Source organism: Manis javanica, chromosome 2 (assembly GCF_040802235.1).
Source record: "Manis javanica isolate MJ-LG chromosome 2, MJ_LKY, whole genome shotgun sequence".
Classification (NCBI taxonomy): domain Eukaryota; kingdom Metazoa; phylum Chordata; class Mammalia; order Pholidota; family Manidae; genus Manis; species Manis javanica.
The window spans coordinates 66,365,472-66,379,082 of record NC_133157.1 but is presented as its reverse complement, the minus strand read 5'-3'; the positions used below and the strand labels follow the sequence as shown (position 1 = coordinate 66,379,082).

General features: G+C 40.1%; 1 long non-coding RNA gene across 1 annotated transcript; it reads right to left on the bottom strand.

The window, feature by feature from the left end:
• Positions 1 to 239: 239 nt before the first annotated feature.
• On the bottom strand, positions 240 to 13,208 carry LOC140845044 (uncharacterized). The gene is made up of 3 exons (XR_012123669.1): positions 13,018 to 13,208; positions 4,039 to 4,161; positions 240 to 1,536 (listed from the first exon to the last, which is right to left on the bottom strand). It is a non-coding gene; the product is annotated as an uncharacterized lncRNA (long non-coding RNA).
• Positions 13,209 to 13,611: the final 403 nt, after the last annotated feature.

Sequence of the window (13,611 nt, the reverse complement as noted above, 5' to 3'; positions counted from 1 at the left end):
TGGCATCAAATGGCTGACTTGCTGCCACGTACAAGAAGGAATAGGCTTATTTTGGGGTGTCCAGAGTACAGTACAAAATGGAAACTCCAGGCAGTCAGATTTCAACTCAGTTTCAGTGATTTCTCTTTTTTGCTGTTTTTCTAAATTTTTGAAATGTTTTAATGATAAAAATACCACAAGCTTTTTGTAAAAAAAGTTTTAATAACAAAACATGTAAGGTGGACAATAAAAGCCTTCCTCTTCTCTCCTGTCTCCAACCCCCTACCCAAGCCCACTCCCCAGGAACACCCTAGATACTTATCCTGCCACACCCCTATCTCAGCATATGCAAACACCATCTGTACATGCTTATACACATATTTTGCTCTATTTTTGTTTTATTCTAAAAAATATAGCCATAAAATGGGCATGTCTCAGAAGAAGGCCCTCAAATGTAAGTTACTGTTTTTGAATGGTGTTACACAGAGATGTCTTGCCAAAGAATCCTGAGAGGGACTTAGTTTTTCTTCAGGATTTAGTTTTCCTTTTAGACCCTCCTTTAGCATCAGTGCTGCCATTTTAAAATGTCTTCAGCCATCCTAAGCTGCTGTAAACCACAAAATATACCCACCCAACTCTTACCCAAGCTCACTTCCCTCACCTGACCTCACCCCACCCAAGATATAGCCAATCAGCCTTAGTTTGTAGTCAGCCCAGGTATAGGTGACCAATCACATTCAAACTGACCGTAGCGACCAAGCGGTAACCAATCAAGTGAAGACAAGTCTAGAAGTTCCCCTTTGCCCGTGCTTGCACTGTATAACTACCCCCTCTCCCAGAGTTTGGGGCTCCCACTCCAACACTGCTGCGTCAGTGACGATTGAGAGTCGGGACTCGAGTCTGAATAAAGACCCTCGTGTGTTTGCATCGGTGTTGGCTCCTCGGCGGTCTTATGGGATTCGCAACTTTGGGCATAACAATCCAAAACAGATAGCCGTATATGACTTTAATTATTGATTATAAGTATTTGAAGTGTTCCACAATTTGAGCTAAGCTCTCTTGACTTTTGTTCATTAAAATTTTTTTACCAGGTGCCTTGGAAAATGGATGTAGGCATTTTGTTCTGAGACTTATTCTTAAGACAAAGGATGTAGAAATGATTTAAGTTGTCCAAAAATGGGAGGCTGTCTAGGAGTTTTAGCCTCTGGTTATGCTCAAGCAGAGGTTGGTGGCCACTTGGATGGGACATTACAGAGGAGATTAAAGCCACAGATGGGAAAGCAGGGAAAGTCGAACTCAGTGCCTTCCAAGATCCATTTCAGTGCTCTGGTTCCCTGACTTCCTGCACATGCTCACCTGGCAGTAAGAAAGATCCAGGAGTCATCTGGTGAACAGGAGCCTCCCAGAAGACCCTGGTGCTGCACCCCGACCAGGAAGAGGTGGTGAACCCTCAGGCTGGCTGGTTCCGGCGGCTGCCCACTGATACGTGGCTGGCAGACAGGCACACCTGCAGGCAGCCAGCTGCTCTTCAGATCTTGGGAGCTTTCAACTTAGGTCCTTCAAGTATAAAAGAAACCACATTCCTCTCTAAACACTGCAGATTCTAAATTGACAGCATATACTGTACATTCCTAAGAGCTTGGCAGGGCAGGAAATTACTGTTCACCTGTTTCCTATTTTGACTTCTCATCCAGATGGAATTCAATGGCTGTGAAAGATAATATTATTACATTTGACCTTATAAGAAAGGCATTGGTTAGATTTTTCAGTGTTCAGAATCCCCTCTACTTGTGATTGGGTTAGTTACATGTATTTTTTTCTTTTTATCTTGAAAAAAAAAGCGAGAAACATTGCAAAGAGAGTACATCAAACATTTAAATACTCTTACCTACATTCACCAATTATTAACATTTTACTATGCTTGCTTTATCTCTCTATACACATGTCAATAGTATTGTCAGGAACAGCTATAGGCTGGTTGTCTGTGTACCCCACCCCCCAAATTCATATGTTGAAATTCTAACTCCAATGTGATGGTGTTAGGTGAGGCCCTTGGGAGGTGATTAGGTCATGAAGGCACAGACCTCCTAATTGGGAGTGGTGTCCTTATAAAAGAGACCCCACAGAACTCCCTCCACCCTTCTCCCATGTGACAGTATAAGGAAAAGTCTGCTACCTGGAAGAGGGCCCTCACCTGACTGCGCTGATACAATGATCTTGGAATTCCTGCCCCCAGAGCTGTGAGAAATTTCTGTTGCTTATAAGTCACCCAGTCTGTGGTATTTGTTATTGTAGGCAGAATAGACTAAGACAGGAAATATTTGAGGTATGTTGTAAGCATCATGACCCCTGCCACCTAACCAAATGGACAAAGGTCCCTAAGAACAAGGGCATGGTATAATGATCAATTTAGAATATTTAATATTTATAGAGTACTATTACTAAACACAATCATATTCAAATTTTGCCAGTCTTTCCAATATTCTCCTTTATAACATTTTCCCAATTGCATATTTACACCTAGTTGTCATGTTCCTTTGGTCTCTTTTGTTTCAGAAGAGTTCCTCAACCTTCTCATTTATGATATTGATCTTCTGGAAGAGTACAAGCCACTAGTTTTCTAGCAGGTCTTTTGATTTGGGATTGTCTGATGTTTCCTTTGGATGAGATCAATTATGCACATGATATGTCTTTCCCAGGATATCACATTAGGGGGGTAACTGCTGTCAGTTTGCCCTATTATTGATGATGTTAACTTTGATCAAATTATTTAATTGGTAATCCAGGAGATTTTTCTGCTTTATGGAAAGATTCCCTTTTTAGAATTGATAATCTATGAGTAGACATAGGTGATGCACCAAGATTTCTTCATTCTGAAAATAATTTTTCCCTTTGTTGTAGTAAAGAACCTATGGAGAGATACTTTTACAGTGTATAATTTGTTTATAAGCAAACCGGTTGTAGCATCATTGACAGCCCTTGCCTGAATCAATTTCAGCCGTACTACGGTAGGTACATACTTTGGGGAAACGGAATGTCATAATCTTGAGGTTTCCTTCCCACATTCCCTCTCTATTATTTCTTCCCTAACACCAATAATGATACCCAGGTAAACCATTTGGGCCAATATGACTAAAGGTGCCCCATAGTACCTTTTCCCTGCTGTCCCAAAGTCTGAGCACCAAGGAGGATGAGGCAATCATGGTACAGCAGAAAAAGGCTTGGAATAAGAGTCAGAGGAGATGACCTGGCCCCCTACTTGGAGATTTCACAGGTTCCTGTAAATGAACATGTCCTAAACTAAGGAGATCACCCTCTTTAGGAGGTCTCTCCCTCAAATTCATGCTTCCCTCAAGAGCTCCAAATTCACTGAAGGCCACCGCCATCCACCCAGTGTCCCAAGCCAGAAATCCCGGCTGGCACTCTCTACATCTGACTTTCCCTTCTCTCCACATCCAATTAACAACAAAGTCATGTGAGATGATGCCTTCCACACATCTCTGAGAATTCATCCTCTTCAACACTTCAACGCTCCTACTGTACCACCGGGTCCAGGTTCCCATCGCCTCTCACCTGCTGTTATGCAACAGCTTCCCGGCGGTCCTCCCACCTCCATGATTTTGTGTACTACAATCTGTGCTTCCCACTTCAGCCAGAGTGATCTTTCTGCCCTATAAATCTGACTGTGTTCTCCCCTTCCTCGATTAAACCCTTCGGTACCTCCCCATTGTTGTAAGGACCATCTGGCTAAAGTGATGTCTTAATTCCCAAAAGGCCCCACAGCCTCAAGTTGGTGCATTTCACAGTAATACTTGGCTTCATGGTGCCACCGCTCATTTACTGGCCTCACTTCTGGCCAGACAGATTAAGACAGGCACAAGGTGCCATGTATATGGAATATGTTCTTTAAAAACATATGCAATTCCTCAGTGTACACTACAACAATCTTCCCTTAGGTAACCATGGAAGCAGCTTTGCCCTGCCAATTTCCAGGACCCTGACTGTGGAAAGCTGTCCCAAACGATGGATCCTCCCTCTTAAAGAGAGACACACACTCACCAGGAGATAGCTCGTTCCTTCAAGTTGCTCATCCGGGTGGGTGAAGCATTGAAAAAGACCAGCCACCAGGGGGAGCACCATGACCCCACAACGGGCTTGAGGAAGGAAGAGTTCCATGTTTATCTTTAAAGAAAAGATGTTGGAAACATATAAGATATACTTATTTATGCTTTCTGACTACCACATGCATCTCAGATCCCAAGGCAGCCACATTCTTTTATTTTTATGCTGTATCCATGGTTTCAGGACAAACACACTAAGAAAAACCTTTTTCATTGCTGAGTGGAAAAGGAAACATAAACACTTGGCTATTTTTTTCTCCAAAAAGTCAGACTACATTTTAAATAGTTTCTCCTTAGGCAAGAACTCTTGACTCATTGAATAAACTTCTAAAAGTCTGTATGACACATTACTAATAAATATTAGAAAATTCTTAAGGATATTGAAGCTCAGGCAAAATGATAATAAAATGTGATTAACAGTTACCACTTACTGAACATTCACTGTGTTCCAGATACTATACTAAGAGTTTGATATTATAAGTAAATATATTTAACTCACATAATAAGCTTTGAAGTTAAATATTGTTCCCATTTTGCAGATGAGAAATCTGAGGCCCAGAACACTTGAGCAACCGAAGATCATCCAACTAGGCTGTGAATGTAGGACTATCAGTTGTCAAAGTCCATATTCCTACTCAATGTGCTTATGTGTCTTCACAACCTCTCATCATTCTCTTAGAAGCTCACTGTCTCCATTTCAGGACATTCCCTTTCCCTCCCTCCCTCCCATCAATACACTTAACAGAGCGGGCATAACTCCAGTAGCCATCTACCATACTCTAGATGCCTGTTTTCTAGGCTTTCCCCTTCTATTCCCAATCAAAAGTGGACCACCCTGTGTCTCATTCCTTTAGGACCACTGTTTCTTGCTAGAGTCCCTTTCAGTGCCTGGCCATCAACAAATACTTATTAAACATCCTTGTGCTAGACCAGCATGGTTCCTGTACACATGGAGCTCAGGAAATTCTTTTTGAAGGAAATGAATGAACGAACAAATATTAGTACACAGATAGTGAAAACAGAGGAAGCTTCAGGTAGAGGACAGAAAATGAATTTTGGAATAAGAAAGATTTGGATTCTGGCTCTATCACTTGGGTGGTACTTAGTATTATTCACCAAATATTTCTGGATATGGTCATTTCAGGCACTTGGTAGTTCTATCTCCAACTGTTCAGTGTTTCTAAGTTCCCAAGAGTTATCTGTTTTTGGGATTTGGGAATACCCGGGAATTCTGCAGTCATAAATTATTCTGTATTTTTCATGAACTTTACTTACATATATGTAATAATAATGGGTGATCATAATAATGAGCACTGAATAATTTTTCTGTGATAGGCTCAAACTGCCAGAGGTTTTCTATAAAAGATTATTTTTCAGTTGACATATTACATTAGTTTCAGGTATACAACAGTGATTTGACAATTACATATGTTATGAAATGTTCACCATGATAGGTGTAGTTACCATCTTTCAATATATAAAGTTATTACAACATTATTGACTATATTCCCTATGCTGTACTTTCTATCCCTGTGACTTACTTACCTTATAACTGGAAGTTTGTACCTCTTTATCCTCTTTACCTACATTGCCTTTCACCCACTTCTCTCCCCTCTGGGAACCACCATAGTTTATTATTATGAATTGATTTCTTTGACAGAATCATACATTTTAATAACATGTAAAAAATAATCTCTTCCTTATATAGATGTTTGGTAATAGAAAACTAAAAGAAGGGAGAAATAATACAAGATAAATGCCAAATAAAGACTATAAAATTGGAATATAATGCAACAAAATTTCTGTAGGTATTGTTACTAAATTGAAAATTTAGAACATACAAAGCATTATTTGCCTAGCTAATTTCCTTTTTTGCTTTGACATTTGTTCAGTTGGTAGGAGTACATTCAAAAGCACCCTCAAGTCAAGTGTTAAGAGTACATACTGCTTCATTAAGCTCATTTCCTTTCTTAATTATTAAAATTATTTATTATCTTTGTCTGCTTTCCCTGGTTTTGATTTCACTGTTGAAACTGATTTGCTGTTGCTATTTCAGATTTTTGTTCGGTTTCTGATTTCCCATCAGAGTATTCCACAACAATATTCAAATCATCTGTCTTTGCATTTCTTCATTTAAAGTGTTTACAAAAAAACCCTGTAGCCTAGAGGGAATATTCAAACACTAGAAAACACCAGTGAACGTGACTGGGTTGTGTTCAAATAAAATAACATTCAGATCTCCTACCAAAGTTAACAGCACTAAACAGAAGCATGTGTTGCAATTGCCAGTTAAAGAATTTATCTTGTTTCCAAAACTTATTTCTTAGGACATCACTCACAGGATTGGTATGATGTATACTATGCATACAAACTTATTGATATTTATTTTATTTGCAAGAGTGACTCACCCAGCAGATAAGGCCACCAACACACTTATAATATGGCAACAGCTATTAGCAAGACTGACTGATTAGGTGATTTTGGCTTCTTTGGTGCTCCCATCCTCATTCCCAGAGAAGTCAACCTTAACCTCTGATTCTACTTATCAGTGTTTCTAGGTGTTGCTTTCCACTTGATGTGAATTAGTCTTTAGAGCCAGTGATACCTGTATATTGATTCTTATACTTTCATTCTTGCAGGAGAATCAAACTTCTGTTTCCCCTATTTCTTGACTAAATTTTATTAGGACTTGGGACTTGGAAAACCAAATATTTTATGCCAGAAAGGAATCCCTCATGGAAATACTACCACTGCCTTTAAAAGTGAAGTGTAGCCCATGACAGGATTTGGCCAATGGAGCATGATACTTCAGGCAGAAGCTGTGAGAACAGTTATGAGATCTGTCATGTTGCCTTCCCCCACACTGCATTAGTCATGAAGCACGTGTTGAGTCAGAGCCTCCAGAACCAGGGTCCATGAGTGACTATGAAAAGCAGAGACCACTGATAACTCATGTAGGAATGTGATATACATTAAAAACTTCTGTGAGATGAGATTTCAGGGTTGTCAGTATAGAATGTAAAATGACAGGCTCCCATGTTTTGAACAATTTGTTTACCCTCTCTGAGTCTCAGTTCCTTTATTTTAAAAGAGAAAAAGTAATTTCTACTTCAGGTTTTGTTTGTTTTTGGTAAGAGCTAAACAAGATAAGAGCATATGAAGCTTCAACCATAATGCCTAATATATAGTACATGCTCTATATTTTTCCCCTGCAAAGGGATAAAGAGAACATCCTAAAAATAGATCACATAAAAAATTAGAAGTCAGAGTGTCATAAGATTTCCCAAATTTAACACTGGAAGCTAGATGTGAAAGGAGCAATGCCTTCAAAATTCTGGAGGAAAAGTCTGTACCCAACCAAACTATCAACTAAGTACGAGGGTAGAATAGAACCATTTTCATTAAGATTTTCACATTTTATGCACCCTTTCCCAAGAGGTACTCCACCAAAATGAATGAGTGAGTCATTCAAGAGGAATCCATGGGGTTAGGAAGCAGAAGAATCCCAGTCCAAGATAGGAGGAATTCCTGTGCTTGTTGTCTGCACAGAGCCCAGTGAGCTACAGGCCAGCCTGGAGCAGGAGGATGGGGACCCAGGGGAGACTGGACCAGGAACAACATTAAACTGCTCAGAAACCTGATGTACATGGAAAATAGTGCCAGGGGCAAGACTGGGAATAATTAATGACAGTACCTGGATAACTAAGGACGTTTTAAATATAAGGCAATTTTTGACTCCAAGAACAAGAAAATTTCAAGAAAGAAAGAAAATGAAATCATAATATATTATTTGACTCAGCAGGGAAGGCTGTCTCCCTGGTTGCAATAATTTATTTGCTATTGATTTAATCAGAAATTAAAAAATAGCTGATAAATATAGGTGGAACAGGGTAGGGGAAGTCAGGGAAGGACTAAATCTTCATTTTGCAAATTAAGAAGTAGATTATGCCTGAATTTGGTAAATAAAGAAATACAGAATTAGAAGATTATTTAAAAACATGGAAGCACATGCCACATGAAGCCTATGACAAATTTGACAGTGGTTACTTCTGAGGAGCTACCTTCAGAGATGGAGACCTCTGTTTCCAGTTATAAACTGGTAATGCTATTTGACTCTTTAAAATATGGAGATGTATTACTCTGAAATAAAGGTTACTTTTAAAAAATCATCACAAACCTAAATCCATATATATGTAGGAAGCCCTGGGCTCCAGTCCTGTGTCAACTTCTGTGACCCTGGAAAAGTCATTCTACCTAAGTCTCAGTTTCCCCATCTATATAGCTGGAACGTCTGAACTCACTAGGTATATGATCTCTGAAATCTTAGACACAATATTGTCAAAATACAAACTTGTAAAATACCTCGATTGAATAAGACCACTCCTTATTTTTACAAACACATTCTTTTTCTCAGATAAAATACTAAAACACACCATAATATTTTAGGTTAGAAAAGGGAGCAGGCAGACTACAAAGGCTCTGCTATATTGACCACATTTTATCATGGAGTATTTTTAATAGTCTGGCAAGCTTTATAAGACATCCACGTTCAGTTTATGCAATGTGGACAAATAAATATGACCTTAAGTGTTCTCATTTATGCATCCCCCCATTTTTCCCCCTCGAGACAGTTTCAATAGTTATTGAACCAGAATTCAGGTTGCAGATAAGCAACCAAGAATAATCTTCCCACCGGAGAGATCTCTGTCTGTCTGCAGGCATAAGAAGTCTTGTGTACACTCTAATGCATACAAGAGAACACTAATGGAAATTCATCCCATGCTCTGTCTAGAAAGAATTAATATTGTTAAAATGGCCATCCTGCCTAAAGCAATCTACAGATTCAATGTAATCCCTATCAAAATATCGACAGTACTCTTCAATAAACTAGAGCAAATAGTTCTAAAATTCATATGGAACCACAAAAGACTCCAAATAGCCAAAGCAATCCTGAGAAGGAAGAATAAAGCAGGGGGGATCTCGCTCCCCAACTTTAAGCTCTACTACAAAGCCACAGTAATCAAGACAGTTTGGTACTGGCATAAGAACAGACCCATAGACCAGTGGAACAGAATAGAGAGTCCAGATATTAACCCAAGCATATATGGTCAATTCATATATGATAAAGGAGCTATGGATATACAATGGGGAAATGACAGCCTCTTCAACAGCTTGTGTTGGCAAAACTGGACAGCTACATGCAAGAGAATGAAATTGGATTACTGTCTAACTCCATACACAAAAGTAAACTCCAAATGGATCAAAGACCTGAATGTAAGTCATGAAACCATAAAACTCTTAGAAGAAAACATAGGCAAGACTCTCTTGAATATAAACATGAACAACTTCTTCATGAACATATCTCCACGGACAAGGGAAACAAAAGCAGAAATGAACAAGTGGAGCTATATCAAACTGAAAACCTTTTGTACAGCAAAGGACACCATCAGTAGAACAAAAAGACATCCTACAGTATGGGAGAATATATTCATAAATGACATATCCAATAAGAGGTTGACATCCAAACAAAGAGCTCACACACCTCAACAAACAAAAAAACAAATAATCCAATTAACAAATGGGCAGAGGATCTGAGCAGACACTTCTACAATGAAGAAATTCAGATGGCTAACAAGCATATGAAAAGATACTCCACATTGCTAATCATCAGAGAAATGCAAATTAAAATCACAATGAGATATCACCTCACACCAGTTAAGATGGCTACCATCCAAAAGAAAAACAACAACAAATGTTGGCAAGGATGCAGACAAAGGGGAACCCTCCTACACTACTGGTGGGAATAAAAATCAGTTCAACCATTGTGGAAAGCAGTATGGAGGTTCCTTGAAAAAAAACTCAAAATAGAAATACTATTTGACCCAGGAATTCTACTCCTAGGAATTTACCCTAAAAATGCAGGAGCCCAGTTTGAAAAAGACAGATGCACCCCTATGTTTATCACAGCACTATTTACAATAGCCAAGAAATGGAAGCAACCTAAGTGTCCATCAGTAGATGAATGGATAAAGAAGATGTGGTACATATACACAATGGAATATTATTCAGCCACAAGAAAAAAACAAATCCTACCATTTGCAACAACATGGATGGAGCTAGAGGGTATTATGCTCAGTGAAATAAGCCAGGTGGAGAAAGGCAAGTACCAAATGATTTCACTCATCTGTGGAGTATAACAACAAAGAAAAAACTGAAGGAAAAAACAGCAGCAGACTCACAGAACCCAAGAATGGACTAACAGTTACCAAAGAGAAAGAGACTGGGGAGGATGGGTGGAAAGAGAGGGAGAAGGGGAATAAGGGGCATTATGATTAGCACACATAATATAGAGGGGCACAGGGAAGCAGTATAGCACAGAGAAGACAAGCAGTGATTCTATAGCATCTTACTACGCTGATGGACAGTGACTGTAATGGGGTATGTGGTGGGGATTTGATAATGGGAGAATCTAGTAACCAATGTTGCTCCTGTAATTGTATATTAATGATACCAAAAAGAAAAAAGAAAAAAGAAGTCTTTTGTGGAACTAATGAAGCCCCTTAACAGTTCATAAATTTTTACTGAAGAGAGTTTATTCTACACCTCACCTCAAGCTCCAATGAGCCATTGCCCTGGCTGTGCTAGACCCCCAAACAAGGAAATGCAAAGAGCTCATTTCTCAGGGAGAAAAATGAATCCAGGTGGGAGTGACTCCCAGACAGATGATTTACTCCAGTGTTTGCCTCCTGCTGCTTTTTCTTTCTTCCTTCTTTCTCTGCCCATACAATTCTTTGCAGATGGATGTGGGTTTGGTGATTTAATCTTATTTTCTCTCTTAGGCCCCTCAGACATGATTTGTTCTTCTAGAGAGTCCAAGCTCACTTACCAAGAACTAGGTGGTCTGGCTGTGAGCAGGCGAAGTTAGCTGGGTATAATTTTCAAAGAACCATTTATTCTTCTAGCAAGAGCAACCCCTGTGATCTGCCTCCATAAAAAAGTTATTCAGAAAAGTGAATCTGACAGTCCCAGAGTCCTGGCCTTAGAGCACTCAGTTAATGTCTGTGCTCAGAGTCCAAGGTGAGGAACAGGGAGGGATTTCCTGGAGGTGCACTGACAGGCAATTACTCCTCCTCCAGATCTTCTTTAACTCAGTCATGCCGAGCTGAGGTTCCTCACACTGTGCATGAGCCAGCTCATTTAATGCTTTAAACAGCCTTATCCCATTTTACTGGTGAAGAAACTGAGGCACAGGGAGGTGAAGTAGCTTGCACAAATTTGTACAACTAGGAGTTGGTACAGTCAGATATGACCTGAGGTCTGTGTTACTCTAAAGCTGGTGCTGTTTCCCCTTGGGCTGCCTCTCTCATCCCTCCCAGGACACGGAACTGGCTGCAAAGGCCAGATGTGGCTGAGTTTGAGAGGATTTCAGAGGCTTGGTGACTGTACATTGTCACAAAATGTCTTGGCTGTTGAATGTGTTCCCTTAGTTTCAGTCAACTTTGGCCATCCTTGGTCTCCTTCACACCTTTGAATCCCAGATATGTACTGAAAAGTGATAATAGGTGACACTTAGGATCCACCAGGATAGAATTCCAGTCTGTATTTATGTGATAAGTTATTGGATGTGCGTTCTGAGGGGCATAGCATGACCAGGCTGCTATTTAATTTTCTTCGTTTTCATGCTTTCCATTTCCATCCCTCCACCCCCATCTTCCTGCCTGTGGTGAGCCCTGGGGTCGCTGGGTAATTTTGTCCCCAATCTGGTCTATGGTACCTTCTTAACCCCCAGGCTCTGAGGGCTGGCCCAGAACCTGGTTTGTGCTGCCCAACCTGCTGGTTTGGGAAGAGAACTGGCAGCACAGTCTTCCAAGAAGCAGACGTACCCTCTCAGGAAGAAGAGCTGAAATCTGTGTGAGGCCTCTGGGTCCTAGAGTTCATATAGGTTTGCACCCTGTACCCTTATACCCATATAGCCTTGTACCCTGGAGGCTGCAGTACACAGGTTCCAACCTCAGGTGAATGCCCTGGATTTGATCTTACATAATTGCTATTATTTACTTTTCAAAACGTTCTGGTGAGAGCTATAAATGCTTTATTTAAAAATAACATTTCTTGAGTATTGCGTGTGTGTGTATTCAAATGTATTACATATTCATTATAGAAAATTTAGCAGAAGAAAGGAAAAGCAGAAATAAGAAAATAAATATTATCTGTAATCTCACCAACTGGAGATAACATTTAATAATGTATGACATTTCATTCTTTTTTCCTGAGCCATCTATATTCACTTTTATTTCTAAAAATGGAATTATATCACATTCACTGTTTGTGTTAACTGACATTAGCCTAGCTAAAGTCATTTTTCTCCTTTCTGTTTTGCCAGTCAACCCTCATTTAGTTCAAATTTAGTACAGCCAAGTGCCTGAAGGAAGGCTGGGACAGTCTCCAACCTGAAGGAATGAAATTTAATTGGTCTAGGCCGTTCTTGATAATTCCACTCATTGTGCCAGGGACTGACTTGGAAACAAGCATGTGACATTATTTTGGCCAAAGAGACATGAAGAAAATCTATAGGGAACTTCTAGAAAAAGTTCCTTTGCTGTGAAAGAAAAAAACTGACTTGGGAAAAGAAACTTCCTGTTCTCATGCCTGAATGTGTCTGAAACAATAGCAGCAATTTTGCAAACCTGATGGGTGAAGAAGCCAGCCTGAGAAGATCAGCCAATAAAACAAAGACTGTCAGAACCAGCACTGCTGCTCCTTGTAAATCTGAACTAACCAACCTTGCAACCATCCCCAAATTGGTCATCTTGTTAGATGATAAGGTAAATTGCTTTGTTGCTTATGATATTTTAAATCTTCTATTACCTAGGAGTGGGTCCAAAATGACAGCAAAAAAAAAAGAATCTGAACTCACCTCTGCCCATGTACACATTGAATCACCTCTTCCTGAGGAATTACTCAGAGCTGAGTGAACAACTTCTGCACAATGAGAGAGACCACCTAGCAAACAGGAGAAGAGATGAAACATTGAAACAGTGGAAATTCCACCCCAACTTGGCAACCTGCAGTAGGGACGGATATCACTGGAGGTCTGCATACACATTAGCCTGCCCTGCGGCACAGAAGAAAACACTGTGTTAGTTTAAATGTTACTTATGATAGTTCAAATGGTAACTATAATAAGTAAAGGAAGTCAATTCTAGCATTTACCAAACAGCAGGGGAACTGCTGGAACTCTCTCCAGGATCAGAGGTGCTTGTGAGCACCATTTTTGTGTTCTCTTTCCCCATACCCCTACCACCCATTGGCTTCAGGTGTCTACCCAAGGCAGCTGCACTGCCTGTGCCCAAATGCACCCACCATAGATTTGATGTTCCACCAGGGTGACATCAGTGGGGCATACACAGGTATACTGCCCATACCTGGTCAGCCTCACCCACTCCCTACCAGGGTACCCCCAGTGCAGAGTACCATAGGAGCTCCTGGCCCATGCCTGCTCAGTCTCCAG